The sequence below is a fragment of the Cebidichthys violaceus genome, unplaced genomic scaffold, assembly GCF_023349555.1.
Source record: "Cebidichthys violaceus isolate CVI_PGR_0920_01 unplaced genomic scaffold, fCebVio1.0.p SCAF_10, whole genome shotgun sequence".
NCBI lineage: Eukaryota > Metazoa > Chordata > Actinopteri > Perciformes > Stichaeidae > Cebidichthys > Cebidichthys violaceus.
In genome coordinates, this window is record NW_027176263.1 from 8,504,929 (window position 1) to 8,521,914 (window position 16,986).

Sequence of the window (16,986 nt, forward strand, 5' to 3'; positions counted from 1 at the left end):
ACCTCTTCTAGACTCCTGACCTGCTCATTTGCCTCCATGGCCACTCGGGCCATAAGGCATTTTTATGACATACATTTTTATACATACAATATGACATTCTTATGATATACTATACTGTGTCTGTTGTCATGACATTAAGCATACTATACTATGGCATTTTTAAAATATTTTTATTGTATTTTTATGACATCACATATTTGTCATTTATGTGTGGTATTTTTATGACATACTATACTATAGCACAGGGGTATTCAATTAACATTCCAAAAGGTTCAGATTGAGAAAATCTCCTCGGGCAAAGGTCCGGAACATTACAATAATATCTAACTTGCGCTATTTATTGCCATATGTATATATATGTATATATATATATATATATATATATATATATATATATATATATATATATATATATATATATATATACATATATATATATTCAAGAAGCCTAGTAGTAGTAACAACGTCTCTGTGTAGCCAACAACTGTCAAATCAAATAAAAAAAGTACACATCAATTATATTTTAACAATTATTATTCTCAGTTTTCAAATTTAAGAGGATGGATTATAAATAATACATAAATAAATGTTCTTCTCATTTCAAGTAAAATAAGGGCTGGATTAAAGAATATCGCATGCATGAGCTAACTTCAAATCCCATTCATGAGACAATTTGTCTAATTTCAGATGGGATTTTAGAGGAAAGGGTGCATAGTTACAAAATCATTTCACCTCAGGTTGATAGCAGCTCGAAAATCGTGACGAATCTGGTGACATTGGCCCACAACTGCTGCTGTTAGGTGAACACAATGGTACAGAAACCGGATGGTTTGAAAACCAGTTGGGACGTAACACTGGCTTGTTGCTGGCACGATAGTGACAACATATGTTAGCAATGACTGCAAGATTTACCACGGATTATGTTTACGACGGGCACAGAATTGTCAACGTACGGGCATCAGTTAGGAGGCATTTCAGACAAGCTGTTCCTTTGAGATTTGTATTGGAAGTAGACGAAGGAGTACATCTGGTTCTGTGACAGAGATTAATGAGAATAACTAGTAAAATCTCTATGTAACGGGACATATTTCAATCGGTCTTTCATTTTACAGGTCTACAGTGCATCAAATATTTAACCTCTGTTTGACATGACTTTGGTTTAGTGTTATAATCGAGGCCAGAGCAAATACAAACCCAGAAAATGAAATAGTAACTGGGGGTAATTTCTGACATTTCTGTTCAAACATTGATTTGTAAATATGTAACATGCATACGGCATCACGCCTAATCAGCTGAACATTTTCAACAGTATTTCTTGTATTTTTATCCCTTTTTCTGAATTAAAGGACCTTGGGGTGCCAAGGTGTCACTCAGAGAGAACCAGGACATTCTGATGTAGCATTTCAAAATTAAAGCCCTTCAAAATCCATTGCATGAGCTAACTTCAAATCAAAATTCATGAGACAATTTGTCTAAATTCAGATGGGATTTTAGAGGAGATGGTGCATAGTTACAAAATCATTTCACCTCAGGTTGATAGCAGACCACCTCAAGGTGTCACTCAGAGAGAACCAGGACATTCTGATGTAGCATTTCAAAATTAAAGCCCTTCAAAATCCATTGCATGAGCTCATGCAATGGATTTTACATCAGAATGTCCTGGTGAGCACTACATCACAGCCACCTACGAAAAAATGTAAATGTTTTTTTGCAAGACCGTTTTGAGCTGGATGCGATGTCACTGTTTTAAAGTAATAATATGAGTTGTAGTTGGCTGTAAAGTGATAAACATGGCTGTTATTGATGAACAATTTCGGGTTTTCTAAGATATGCTCAAGGTAACCAGTTGTTCTGAATCAACCCAAAACCAAATGTTACTTAAATATGGACATAACTTGGCCAAATATGAGTAGAAATAATTTTAAAAGTTACAATAGTATATCCAGCAAAAAGCCATTAGAGAGAATTTGAATCGATATTGAACAGTTTTGCACTTTCTCTTCATTAGAAAAAAAAGCAATCTGTCATTTGTTTCATCACTGTATGTAAACCTTTTTTTTTTTATCAAGAACTGCATCAATCTGTGGCAATATTTTATGTGTAATGTTGATGCAGCTGTGTTTTCTTAAATGAAGACATTTATGGAACAAATACAATGGCAGTTTTTCCCATAGTTTTCCATTTAGTTTTTTTTTTTCATTTTTGATTTGAAATAAAAAAACACACAGCCTCTTGTGCTGAGAATAGTACTCATAAAGCTGTTATCGAACACAGAACACATCTCGCCTGAAGCAGTTGGCTCCTTTTGAGTTGAAATGCTTGAGAGAGGTTTCCAGATCATGTGGGCACAAAACAAGGGCAGATTGCCTCATTTCTGCCTCCCAGCGGATGGATTTGGAAGTTTAATTGTGTCAGCTTGTGTGCTGAATACACAAAGCTGATGTTTTAGTGTGTCTCACCGTTATTATTATAAGCATTCCATGCAGAACTGAAAATGAAAGACAGTATGAACATACGAAGTATAAAAGATCCTTTTGAATAGCTGATTTACGGAGCATTTCCTTGATATTATGTTGGTTGAATTATATGCTGGCAACGACGAGAGCAGCTGTGTGCCAATGTGCAATGTCCTTACTCTTTTATCCCATGACTGTTGATTCAGCAGTGCTGCGTGTTGAATGACAATAAATAATTTCCCCCCACCGCAACAGTTCACATGGGAACAGCTCTCAGTTAACAGAAAATTTAAAGCATGGACCTTGAAAATATGTGGTGTGGCATTTCACTGTCAGGGGGAAATGTGGAGAGCGCCTTGGACCGATGGAGCCTAAACCTGAGATGGGCATTTTTCTACCTGTTGGTGGAGCTGTTGATATGAGAATGTGCAGCACAGGCAGTGACAGACAGAAGGGAGATTTTTACAGAGATTTTGAGACAAAGAGTGAGAGGATTAGGAGGAGAAAGGGATATGGAGGAACAGGGAAGGATACAAGCGAGAGAACATCCTGCTAGATCATCCATCCTCTACGAGCCTTCCTCTCTGCTTACATAGCTTCTACTCACACTCGTCTCTTATATGTACACACAAGACATGAATGTACAAAGGGTGCACTAGCCTACATCTGCGCATACATGTACTGTATGTGTTCATTATAGATGAAGTCACATTCTTCCACATGCAGCAGATGGAGTTTAGTTTGCTCAATTGTCAGTTGACATCCTAACTGAGCAAACTGAGGAACACCAAAAAATGCTGTTGAAAGCTCTAGAATAAGCTAGTGAGTGGACCATGCTTTGAGAATTTCTTGTTAAAGCAATAGTTCAACATTTCTGAATATAGGCATACACTTGCAGACTTAGAAAAGATCCATACCACTTTCATCTCTGTATGATCAATGTGAAGCTATAGCTGGCAGCCTGCAGGTTAGCTTAGCTTAGCAAAAAAGAGTGGAAACAGCTAGCGTGGCACTGTTAAAGAGAACATTGTTGTTTTTACACTTTGGTTGTAGTATTAAACACAATGTGACATTAATTAATGAGCTGAGTAGACTGACTATTTTAGCTTTGGATAGAGCTAGCCTTGCTTTCCCCCCACATTATGATAAACTATCAAACTAATTATGTATTTTCCAAAGTACACAGAGCACAGTTTTCTTTGTCTGTTTTTATGAATCAAATGTCCTTCAAAATGGCAAATTTGAGTGACCGGAGACTTAAAAATAATTGCGAGTTGAGATAGAACCAGCTGAAATGGGTCAAAACTTCTATAGTGTTTCTTCCTCTGAGGTTGTTCACAGACTTTTCTGGAGCCACTGGAACTTGCCTGAACTCACCACTTTGAAATGAGCATTTTCATTTATATCACTGCCATCCATGGGGTGAATTTGATTTGCATAGATGCCTTCCACACACCCTCACCTTATGCATAATTGATACAACTGTCATCTCCCCAACCATAATAACATCATTCCAAAGGGAGCAGAGAGAAATGAAAGTTGGCATTTGAAGGTCTTGAGGGAGATTAAGATATCTCCTAAGCTGTCACCCAAAAATACACATACGTATTTCCGAGTAAGTACATCACAAGTATGTCAGACGTCAGATCAATAATGTCACTTGTCCTGGATTTTCTTAATGACATTCAAAATTGATTTGGGTAAAGGATTTGTACATGCTGTATTTCTTTTGTAATTTACATACCTTAGGTTTCCCACACTTTTTTTCCTAAGACTCGAAGTCCGTACAGCATGTCTAATTATTCAATTATGGTTCATTGTAGTATTCACATTAACTCTGCACACCTGTCAAACCTATTAACATTATATTATGCCCTTTTTTCTAACTACATTTTGTTGACGTGATGAAAACACCAAAAGGCTCAAACTGATTTTGCAGTTTTGAATAATCTTCAACAAACTGGTGGGTGTGTTTACCAGCTTAAGGACTGAAGTGTCAGAACATGTGGTATGCTTCCTCATTTTCATTTTTTTGCACGCTTGAGAAAACTCTCTTAATCCTGTCTGCTCTGCATGTACACAGTTGTCACTCATGCGTTTGTTGTCTTTCAGTCAAGATAAAACACTGTGTTTATTGGATAAACAAATATTGTCAGAAGTTTCTTGATTAATAAATGATGCAAAGAAGCAAAACAACAATTCGGTGAAACATGAGAGAAAGGGAGTTAAACCATGCCAGTGGATCAGAGTGCTGCTCTCCACATCCCTGCAGAGATGGTAATGAGAGAGTATTTTTTTCCGATGGATCTGGATGGACTCCAGATATTCGCAGAGCTAGTCTTTGCTATATTTGCTTTTGATTGAGGCTTAGCTCTTATATTCTATATGAGAATATCGAAGAGGGGTCAGTGGAGACACAACATTCCGGAGTCCCTGAATGCATCATAACTGCACAGAGCCCACAATTACATTTATGCAGTAACCAAAACATAAGTTCAATCAAACAATGAGGTTATGATATTTAGGTGGTAACGGTTTGACCTAATCCTTACAAGAATACAAGCTTGATTATTTGGATGTGATCATTTGTATTTATTGTCTGTTTTTTTCCCAGAAAGCTCCCAGCTTTGGGAAACCTCCAGTTACAGTTTCATCACAACTAAAGCATCCCATCCGTCCATGACCGTTCTCAAAGGTGACCATGGATGTTTATGTAAATGCATTTTGCATTGTCTGAGACTTTAAGCTGTTTCACAGAGTCTTAAGACGCTATACACTCGGATACAAAATTGAAACCCCAGAAGTATGTTTTGTCTATAAACAAGAACAGTAAGTGGGTTAACTACTTGAAAATGCATCCTAAGCAGTGTGCATAAGCTAGAAGAGTTTACCGAGCTAGGGAGACTTTGAGATTGAAAGTAATTCTGTGGTCCTTCACAGTTTGAGAGGGAAATATTGCAAAGTAAGTACCAGAGCTCTTGATAGACTGGGCGAAGAAAGGAAACTTCCCGCTACAGTAGGTGTCTCCAGGAGCACATTTTGCCATGATGACAACAATACTAGCCTCGCTGTCACGGCCGGTGCTAGATACTGCTAAACAGTTAGTTATCTTGCCCATGAGAAGTACAGTATGTATTGCATTTGCTAAATCATTTATATTCAACTGGCTGCCCTGGTGTTATGGACGCTATTGTCTGAATAAATTGCGATGGTCTTTTTGGACCGTTTGTGCCCCCAAAGAATGTCTGCTATGATTACGGGATACGTTTTGGAGATCGTGGAAGAAGGGGAGAGTGATGAGAATCCAGGCCCCCTTTCGGCTGAGAACCACTTGCTGCCGCAGAAGCCGCTGAAGCTGATGGAGGGGGCCCGGTCTGTGAAGTAATATGCACCCTTCCAAAGGACACCGTACCGGTAGTCAGAGTGGGTGGGAAGGACTTTGAAGGCGCTGGTGACGTCTGCCTTAGGCAACCAGGCTCCTTGGTCTAAGAGGCAGATGAGGGATGTAGCGTGATTGATTGTTGTGTACTGCATGGAGTAGGCTGGGAATTAGGCTATTGATGATTGGAACAGTGGAGCCCTGGGGTGATGAGGTCTATGACAAGTCTCTTTTTCCCTGACTATTTCCTAGCAGCTACACCGAATGGACTGATTAAGAATAGGGTAAAGGTGGGCTAATGAGTGGGCCGATCATGAATGCGTCATGGAATTCCTGGGCCAGTAGTTTACCGACTGTGTCAGGCTCTGAGATGGCTGATTGCTAATTTTTACTTGTGTAGGAGGATTCTGGCTTAACCGGCAAACCTGGGTGGAAACCATATGTGAAACTTGTATGAGGAAGCTTATGAACTGGCAGTCTGCATGGTTCTTTAAGGCAGAAGCTAGAGCATTAACATTAATTGGGGTATTGAGATACTTGCACAGGCTGTGCTTGGTTGGATTGTGGGGACAGCTTGGTCTGCCGTGGGCCCCTTCGTAGAAGGAGCAGGTATGGAGGAATCGGCAGCTAGAGGTGTTGCATCCTAGGTTGTCTGATTTATTGTAAACCATCCTACCTCCCTGGTAGAGGACCGGTCTATCTCACCTATCTACGCCTTTGGGGGGAGGGCCGAAAGTTGTTGGCTGGGTGGTGGCTGGTTTGGGGGTGATGAATGGTGGGGGGGGACTAGAAGCAGGCTGCGGTAAATGGTGAGGCTTTGTTTAGAATGGGCTGAGGTTTTGCTTGTCCGTCGCACGTTGTGTTGAAGCTGAGTCAAGAGGAAGTCAATGGGTCAGTTGTGCTAAAATGCTTTGTGCGGAGGAAATGAGGGGTGTGGTCCTTGTTCCTGAACTAAGTTTAGACAACTTAATAAGAGTACACTGTCTAGCACTTAGGTGAAAGGTAAAGCATTAACTACAGCAGACTAATGGATGACAACTGAGAGAAAAAAGTAAAAACACTAGTTTGTGTAGAATAATTCCTTTAATTCTTCAAGATAGAAAGTCTTTTAAAATATTGAATAATCCTGAAAAAAGCTTAAATAAAATAGGTATTCATACTAAATATACAAAGCAGCAATTGCACATGATTGAACATAGATGGCATATGCATCACCTGCCTACGTTTAATGAGAAGGATCTTGGTGTTTTTTCTCACTGTTTAAGCTAATTGCACAGGCAAGTAATTGGTCAAACCCTGAGCGACAAGGTGATGCCTCAGCCTCTCGTCATGTACTTCACTGTCTTATCCTGAAAATGGTGGAGCAGCTGCATGCCGTCCACATCCTCCCGACAACTTCCTGCTACTTTTGTGCTAGCAATGTCTGCATGCACACAAAGTTTAGAGTTAAGCGATATAAGTTACATCTAAAAAGAACAACATGATACATTGCCACAACAGTTGCTAAACAAGAGGAACTGGGTCAGTCAATAGCAGCACAGGTACTTTTAGTTTTATCAGGGAACCTTACCTTAGAGCAGCAAAAATAATTGCTTTTGTTTGTTTTCTTATGAGAAGGAGAAACAAAGATTGGAATTGGAGAGGCAAAGGATTGGAATTGAAAAGCATAAGCTGGTGGTGGATAAGCAAGTGTCAATTGAGCGGTTGTGGCATGAGCAGGAAAAGATAGTATTGCAGAATGCAAAGTTAGGGTTAGTCAGAGATGGTAAGCTTTCTGGGGATGTTTTGCAAGAAAGTTCATCATTGCAATCTCCCGATATTGTGAGTAATTTGCCTCTTTAGTTAAAGCTGCATTGTTACTCATCATAAGCTGCCCTATAGTATTTTCTAGTTCATTTAATTTGTGCTCAGTTTGAAGATAAATACTTTCTAATTTAGTTTCTCTCTCTACTTCCTGTTGCTTTCTCTGCATTTGGGTCCACCTGCCTACTTTAAACGTGATGGAATACTGAATGTTGATTGGAGGGTTATTCAGATCACCTGTTGGCTCCTAATTAGAAATTGAGAGCAGAAAGCCATGGAGAACCAAGCCCAGCCAACCGACACCGTCCTCGGTGAACACAGTCAGTCTCAGACAAGAACGAGAATCCAGACCCCAATATCACAGGGGAGTCGAAACCCATTGCAGAACTCCCACTTAACTTATCAGATGTAGCTCCAAACAAGGTTCAGAATCCCTGGGAGTCACCTGTTCAAAGGCTCAAAGGCTGCAACATAAATGGGAGACCAGACGAGTGTAAAAGTAATACACAAGCACATTTATTTAAAGAATAAATAAACAAACATGGAGAGTCAGTAATCAGTAATGTTAGCATGTATGGATGTGTGAAAATGTCTGAAACAAACAAAACTTTACAGCAGCCGTGTCAGTCAATCCCTGTTCAGGTAGTCTTTATAGCTGGAACTCCCACCAAGCTCAGGTGTGGCTCATCAGCTGATGAGCAACAACCTGAAAGACAAATTAGAGCCAGCAAATAGAACACAGACCCCAAGTGGAAGGGAGGGGTCGTCACACACCCCTCAATAGAAACAGTGTTCCCACCGGGAATACTGACAGCTCTTACATTTATTTATTGCCAACTACATGCAGATTTCAAATTTACAGATTTCATACCAACTGGTTGTAGTGCATCCCCCAGCCCGCCAACCAATCTCCACAATGCAACCCGGCAACTCCAACATGTGGAGAAGCATCTAAGAGTGAGAGCTGAGAAGGAAGGAAGACCAAAGAGATTACACAGTAATAGGGAACAGCACACGATTTAAAAACAAGGTTTCTTTGAAGGGGCCAGTTCATGCATGGAGATGCAAGAATGAGTGGTGAACACACAGAACTGGAATTTCCATAATTACTAGCTACCAAAACCCACAGAACTGAATTACCATAAGTGCTAATCCAAAGTAGCATACAAAAGGTTCCTCTGGCAAAGGCTCACTAGCCAAACAAGTCATCCCCAGACACACAGCACAACGAAGCAACCGAAATACAACCAAGCTCACACCAACCAGGCATAAGCTGTAGCGCTTATGTTCCCAAGGGTAACAGACAAAGCTACCAACTTGCATGTCACTGCACAAACACGCCTGCAAGGTAACTGGGTCCAATACCTAGACACCCAACAGGCTGTGCAATTCTCTCTGTACTGAGTCCAGAATTACCCAGAAACCTCTAGAACATGACCATGATCCCAAAAAACGGAATACATTTATTTGAAAAAAAGTCCGCAAAACAAGCAGTTAGCAGGAAACACCAGAAACTATTGTTTCCCTCAGTAAAGCCAGGAGCAGCAAAGGCTTCAAGCCTAGGACCAACAGCATCCAACTTACATCTGACACTTAACAAGCAGTGCTCCAATAACTCCTCCAAAGAATTCCTCCACAGAAGCCATAACTAAACTTCGACAACCCAAACAAAAAACCCAAACTGATCTGTACAGAATTTAACTATCACACTAACACACTAACAGCATGAGCAGCCCATACACAGCTAACATCACCGCAGCCCTGTCCCTCTGACAGTCTCTGCACATACAGCCAATTACAACCAGCATAGCCAACTTCCCTACACAAATCTAAACCTGGTCAACCAAGTTAGGACAAGCCTCCATATATGAGGCAACATGGGCCTATAGGCCAACTAATAGGCACCCAAACATATAGATTTATCATGATGTTTAGATATGAAAAGCATTGCATTGCTACCAGCACAAAATATGATACTCACCTGCATTGCCTTCTACTGACTGTGTACTTCTACTTCAGAGGCAAACATAGTAGCACTACATTTACCTGACAGAGAAATGTTACTGGTTACGTTGCAGATTCAGATTTGACTCACAAAATACAATAGACATAATATGATGCATTATTATTTATTAAACTATCCAGCTCCACCTTGAACAGACATTCAGTAAATGTAAGTGCATCGTGTTGGCAATGCCTCTCGTTCACTCTTCACTTGAAATACAAATTTGAATGCAGGACTTTTACCGTGTGGTCTTGATTTTTTATTAGCAGTAAATCGTTTTACTTCAGAAAAAAAGTTTTAGGTAGGTCTACTATTGCAAATACCAACATTCCCAGTTAGAGAAAGCATGCAAAGTAAATCAAGACAGCATTTGCCTGGGGCCCTCAAATCACTAAAGAGCCCCTGAAACACACACCTAAGTTGTGGCTACTCACAACACTGCTGTTATAAAGTAAAGCATGGATTTAATTAGCAGAGGTATTTTGCTGGTAACGTTATAAGTGTTATAAGTTAGTATCAAGTCATACACCGGGGAAATGTTAAACTCTCGTACCAGAGGTTTAAAATGATTGTACACAAGTCACAACCAGAGAACAAATAGGTGTAAATGTGCAATTTAACAAAAGCCGTATTTAAGCAACTTTTGACACACTTATAAATCTACCCACTAACTTTTATTTTTAAAAATAAACTGACTTGGAATGTGTCAGTTAGTACATTCTTCAAAAGAGCGTCAAGCCGCCATCAACATCATAGCCTAGGCTGAAAAGAGGTCACGTCTGGCATACAAACAGCCAGAGATTCCTTGCTTTTTAATTTGATTTATTTGCATGCATGTCACATAATTACATTTGCAATCAGTAATCATTGTACTTAGTACGCAGGGCATTCCCCTCTGTTACACTTTTTTCTGATGTTCTTTATATCTACTGCAAGTTAATGAAGTGACTCATATCCTGACAAAAAAATAGACAAAACACATAAATGTTTTGATAATGCACATCATTCTCTACGTTATCAGATTCATCCAGGTGTATTTGACTTTGTAAAAGTAAAAATACAAAAGAATACAGTCTTGCACTGTGCCCATGATTGTAAGGTATTCAAGGTCTCCCCCCAAGGGCTCAAAACACATTTGGTGAATCTTCTTTCTGTCTCACCCTATGCTGTTTTTACTTACTTAATTTCTGTTCAACACCAGAACACACAACATAAATGGCTTATTTAAATGTTCATGTAGTGTTGCAGCTCCAATGATATTTTCTATTCAGTTTCATTCAACATTACACCTTTTTCTTTTCAGCCTCCAAAGTTTTCCTAACTGCATCTCTAACATCAGTTTGCCAGCAGTTTTAAACTCATAGTAAACTATTTAGTAAACAATGTATGGTCTGAACACTCAGATGAAAAAGACATGCTGAAATTATATTGGCAGGTTGGTATCACACTGCCTCTTTTCCAAATGGCACATTGAGTCTGACCTTTTCCTGATCTCAGCGCTGTCAAAAGATGACCTTTGTGCACAGCAGCATGTAGTCAATGTGTATGAGTTAGTCTCTAGACAAGGCAGAAACCTCGCCTTTTCATAATCACATGCTAGTTAATAGCAACATTGTGAGCAAAATAATAAAAAAAGAGACATTTTAATTTGCATATTTTGACCATATTCCAAAAGTTATTCAGAGAAGGGTTTGTCTGACAATATTTTGGTGTTAATGATTTTTGGTTAAAGTCACAAAAAACAAATTTGAAAAAAGAAGAAGAATGGTTTAGAGAATAATTTACTCCCAGTTCTTTGGCATTGATAGAGGCAGCGAATGAATCCCTAGTGAATAAAAGAAAACTCAATTCAAACACCCACATAAAATCTGTTAATGTTTTTTTTAAGACTTTCTGACACCTCTTTTTTCAGGAAGTTGAGAAACTTAGCTAAATCAATAAACTTCTGTTACACTTCTTGGTTTGTGGGTGTAACCGGAGGGAATAGAAGGAGGAGGAGGAGGAGGTTGAGAATGGGCAGCTTGGCTTCCCTGCTGGGTCAAGGTGAGTCTGTTAGCCTGATGGCTTGTTCACACTGCAGATGCCACCTGGTCATTATCCTGAGGCAGCCATCTGCCAGTTGGTCCTGCAGGGCCTGGCCACTCCGTCTTCTGGGCCTTGTGTGACTGGCAGGATCCATGCTGCTTTCTCTTCTGTCCTGACCTGCTACTCTACCTGCCTCCAGTATCCAAAAAGCCAGGCTGATCAGGGCCAAAGGGAAAACGGAGGACATACACAGAGAAACAAAAAAGCAAGCTTTGAACTCTCTGCCACAATGTAAACTGGGATAAATTAATGACGCATCTGCAGTTTTTACCTGGGCTCCCCTCACAGCTGACTGCTTGGCTTCTCACCCTCAGCGCTGCTGGGATACAGAGGTACGCTGCCAAAATAAACTCCAGCCTCCCCAATCGGCTCACCAATTTCACTTGCCTGTGGTTTTACCTAGAAAGTGCTTGACACGATTATTCTATTTCTAAAAATGATCTATTGAGAGAATCCTCAGATACTAAAGCCAACGAAGGAGTCATTACATCAGAAAGTTAATTGTCAGCCCTTAAATCTTCCAGAAAGTGTCTCACGGCAGGTAATTATCTTGAAAAATCAGAGCCTTACTTTTAGCTACACTTAATCATGCCCTTCTTTGACTGTGACTTCTGCTTTAAGAAGTAATTTTGACTTGAAAGGGTTTTAGGTAACCTCCATCGCTCATTACAATGACACTTAATTTCTGAAGTGAGGAATCTTTTTCGCATATAACTTTTTTGCATTTTTTGCCCATAGGCCTGATTAAACAAATGAACATACTGTGATAACATATGAAGTGACTTTAACAAATATTCATTTTATCTTTAAAGCCACTGGGGGGCAAACGGGAGAACTTGTTCGGACGCGTGTTCATGCCACAAACATTTCACTGTCCAGTGCGCTGTCTTTCTTTTTATCCGTGTGATCCGTTTATTAAGTTTGCACATTGACACCATATCAGAACACCACAGGATACTGTATGACAGTATAATGCAACACCTGGAGACGCCATGCTGACACGCTTGCTGACACGCAACATTGACACGGTCAATTACTGTTAGCTTCCCGTCCACACACACCTGATTCTCATCACCAGGCACTTCCCTATATGCACTTTTAGCTCAATGCGCCACCCTGTGTTCAGTGTCAGAACTACTATGTGTAAACCCACCCCATGTTTCCCTCAAAGACAAAATAAAACAACAAAACCACATTATGGCTCCAACACACCAGCCCCTAATTGTTAATGGCAGGAGGGCAAAAACAATTCAATACATATTTACATAATGGAGCCAATAAATCCATAATAAAATTAATAAACAAAACAAACAAAAACCCCAAATTCCCCTAATGGTAAGAGGTCACTAAAAAAAAGTATGTTTCAGCTTCTTGTAAAAGATAAAGTTTGGTCACTGGCCTGTCTAGTGTGCTAGTCTTGGTTTCCACTTGTGCAGATTGCACCAGTCCTTTCCTGTCAGGATAGGTCTCAAGAACTCTTCCTATGTGGTGCTTACAAAAGCCACAGGTCAGACAGGACCTTTCTTGTTGCTGCATTAGCACTTGTAATCCAGTACTTCATCCGTAATCTGGAAAAAACATGGTTTCTTCCACCATGGCCCACCTTGGTTTGTGAATGTGCTTTAATATTAGAGTGGATACATGTTGGGTTTTGGATAGGATGACTGGATGTTTTGTCTCCTCAGGCATGGCTGCCATACTCAATCTCCCTCCAACTCTAAGCAAACCGTCTTCCAGAACTGGGTCCAGCTTGTAAATGGTACCATCCTTTTTCACTTCATGTTTGCAGACATTGCAGATGTTAACACTACCAATTCTTTATGGAACCTTTTCTGCTGAGTGAAGCGAAGGACAGATTTTTCTGCTCAAGAAAGATCTGCGAGATCATCTGGAGTCAGACTCTGTCCCCTTAACACAGCTTTAATCTGGTGCATTTCCTGTTCCAATTTGTTGCCATTCATGTCTGTATCCTCATGACTTGTTTGTTTCCTTTTTTGACTCATTTCCAGTAGAGAAATTAAAATTTATTTATTTTCAAAATCTATGCAACTGACCTCTTCAACCTTTTCCAGTCAGAAAAGTATGTTATCAGTTGATGGGTGGCATTTGGTGCATCTTCATTAATCACTGCGTTGGTCATAAAAAGTTGAACCACGCATGCTGACTACGGGGGTTCCGCAAGGTTCAGTCCTGGGCCCCCTTCTCTTCTTGCTCTACACAACATCTCTGGGTTCTGTTATTCGCTCGCATGACTTCTCCTACCATTGTTATGCCGATGACACCCAGCTGGTCTTGTCATTTCCCCCCGGTGACACCCAAGTGGAGACGCGCATCGCTGCATGTTTGGCTGACATCTCAAAGTGGATGACGACACACCACCTCAAGCTCAACCTAGACTAAACCGAGCTACTGTTCCTCCCGGGGAAGGGTTGCCCGCACCGGGACCTGTCCATCACCATTGATGATACCGTGGTGACGCCCACTCCGACTGCGAGGAACCTGGGTGTGACCCTGGATGACCAACTGTCATTCTCAGCAAACATTTCATCCGTTACACGCTCCTGCAGATTCCTGCTCTACAACATCAGGAGGATTCGTCCCTTCCTCACTGACGAGGCGGCGCAGGTTCTCATCCAGGCTCTTGTCATCTCCCGCCTGGACTACTGCAACTCTCTACTCGCCGGAGCCCCGGCGTCGGCCATCAGACCTCTGGAGCTTGTCCAGAAAGCTGCAGCTCGCCTGGTGTTCAATCACCCCAAGTTCTCCCACACAACTTCCTTTCTCCGTTCTCTACACTGGCTACCTGTAAGAGCTCGCATCCAGTTTAAGACTCTGGTGCTAGCCTACAGGGCAGTGAAAGGAACAGCTCCTTCCCATCTCCAGGCCATGGTCAAGCCCTACATCCCCGCCCGACCACTTCGCTCTGCTGCCTCGGGGCGATTGGTTGCCCCGTCACTCAGAGGTCCCTGTGGCTGATTGACCCGGTCATGGCTGTTTTCTGTCCTGGCCCCACAATGGTGGAATGAGCTTGCATGCTAGGAACACCAACACCATCCAAGTATGGCCACTTTGCCAACTCCTCTTTTTTGATGAGGTTATCAGTGCTTACAGGCATCCTCATCTGGGTATAGACCTCTGGTAAATCATAGAATCTTTTCCCGGTGAGACTTGAAATCTCCAAATCCTTCAACGTGTAGCTGGAAACTGTTGCTCTTGAGCTCAAGGGTCTTAAGTGGATTTGGGTTTTCCTTCTATTCAGATTAAGCCTCCTCATCAGGTTTTCAGAGCAAAATGTTGCTGTACTGCCTGGATCTAGAAAAGCATATGTCTGTATGACTTTGTCTTCCTTATTGGATTTCACCTGTATTGGTAGGATGGATAGAATCCCATCACTGATACTGGCCCCTGTACGACTACATGTATGTAGAGAGACATGTGCGCTACTCAATGATGGTTCTTTTGGCCTTTTTAAGTCTGTGTCAACTACTTTCTCTCTCTAGCGGATGTGAAGAACACTGGGATGACACTTGACACTTGACACTTTGCAAGTCAAGCGCTTATCGCAATCTTTGCTCATATGCCTAATGCGAAGGCAGCCGAAACAGATTCCATTTTCCTTAAGAAAGTCAATCTTGTCCCTATGTGTCTTCTCTTCCAATCGTGGATAGATGTGTGACCTCGAGAGCAACACAAACAAAAGCTAGTGTTCTTTGCGGATTAACTACTTTGTCCTTTATCATGATTTAACTTTCTTGATTCTTCATGGCCGGTGTTTCAATAGTAACAGAAGTTGCAAAACTGTTTCCTTGGAATCTTGGCTTCCATTCTGATTTGATCTTGTTCACATTTTTGTTTACTGTATGAAGTTGTGTATTCTGAATGTCAGACACTATTTTGACTTCACGCTCAATGAATGTGCCAATATCAATGAACTTTGCCCTGCGATTGAGGTTTTCCAGTAGCTCACATGCAGAGACTCCATTTTTCTCTTAGCTTGTATGGAAGCTTCAGAATCACTGCTCTCATATTCGCTGGCATATCCAGTTCTTTCTTGTACTGTATGTCCTCCATTGCATTACAACACTCACGCAAAAAGAGGGCATAGGCTTGGAGAGATTTGACATCCTCAGGCTTCACTACAGGCCAGCAGAGGGCTTTCTCCATATATGCTGCAGAAACTTTGTGTTCATTCCCAAAATGTTCCTGTAGCAGATCCTTAGCTGAAGCATAGCCTCTTTCTGGAGCCATATGCTGACAACTACGCACTAGCTCTTTTGGTTGACCTCTTGTGTACTTATCCAAAAAATACAGACAGTCTCCTTCGTTGCTTGCTTTACTCTCCACACAATGTTCAAAGGCTCTGATAAATGTTCTGTACTGCAGAGGATCCCCATCAAAAAATGGAATTTCTCTTGGTGGTAGTAAATGAGAGGCTTGTTGTTGGATAAGCAATGTTGTCATTTCATTTTGCCTCTGCAGTAGGTTGTAGAGAGCTGATGTTTCATCATTTCCTTTACGAGAGAGTTGAGACTGAATGACACCTGGATTTGTTAGCTGCACGTGAGGATGATCCAAGAGAGGTTTGCGTGATGTATTTTCCGGTTTCAGTTGACAGACCTTGCTGTTGTCTTGTGTTGCATTCCTATATGCATACTGTTGTTGTTGTATTATAGGTGGTTGTTGTTGCGAGTCCACATATGTTGGTTGATATGTTTTGGCATGTCGGCTGAGAGTGGTAGAGATTTACTTTGACCGTGCTCCTTTTTCAAAGTATGATTCCATTCCATTTGATTGTGTTTTTGAGAAAGCTTGGTGACCAGAGGCATTAAATACTGCTAATTTAGCAGCAACGGCTGCCATTTCTGTGTCAACCTCCAGTCTTTCCTTTTTCTTTCTCAGCAACTCTGATTGTTCCTCCAGCTTGTGCTTCTCCTTTAAGGCTGAGCTTCCAAGTGCTGCTCTCTCTGCCTCTATCTGAATCTGTACAGATGAAGAAGATTTGCTGGTTCTTGAACTGGTGTGACTTTTCCTGCTCGATTTCTCAATAGAAACATTTGTTTCCACATTGGAAATGCTGTCACTGTGTTTTGACTTTCACTTTTACTCTCATAAGCATCATCATTTTCACCAGGTTTGGAAATGTCTGCATTAGACACTTATCCACAGCATCAGTAAATTCATTAACACTCAACATTTTTGCTTTGAACCATATCTCATGTTTGTCCTTTTCTTCATGAGATAATATTTGTGACAGAGAT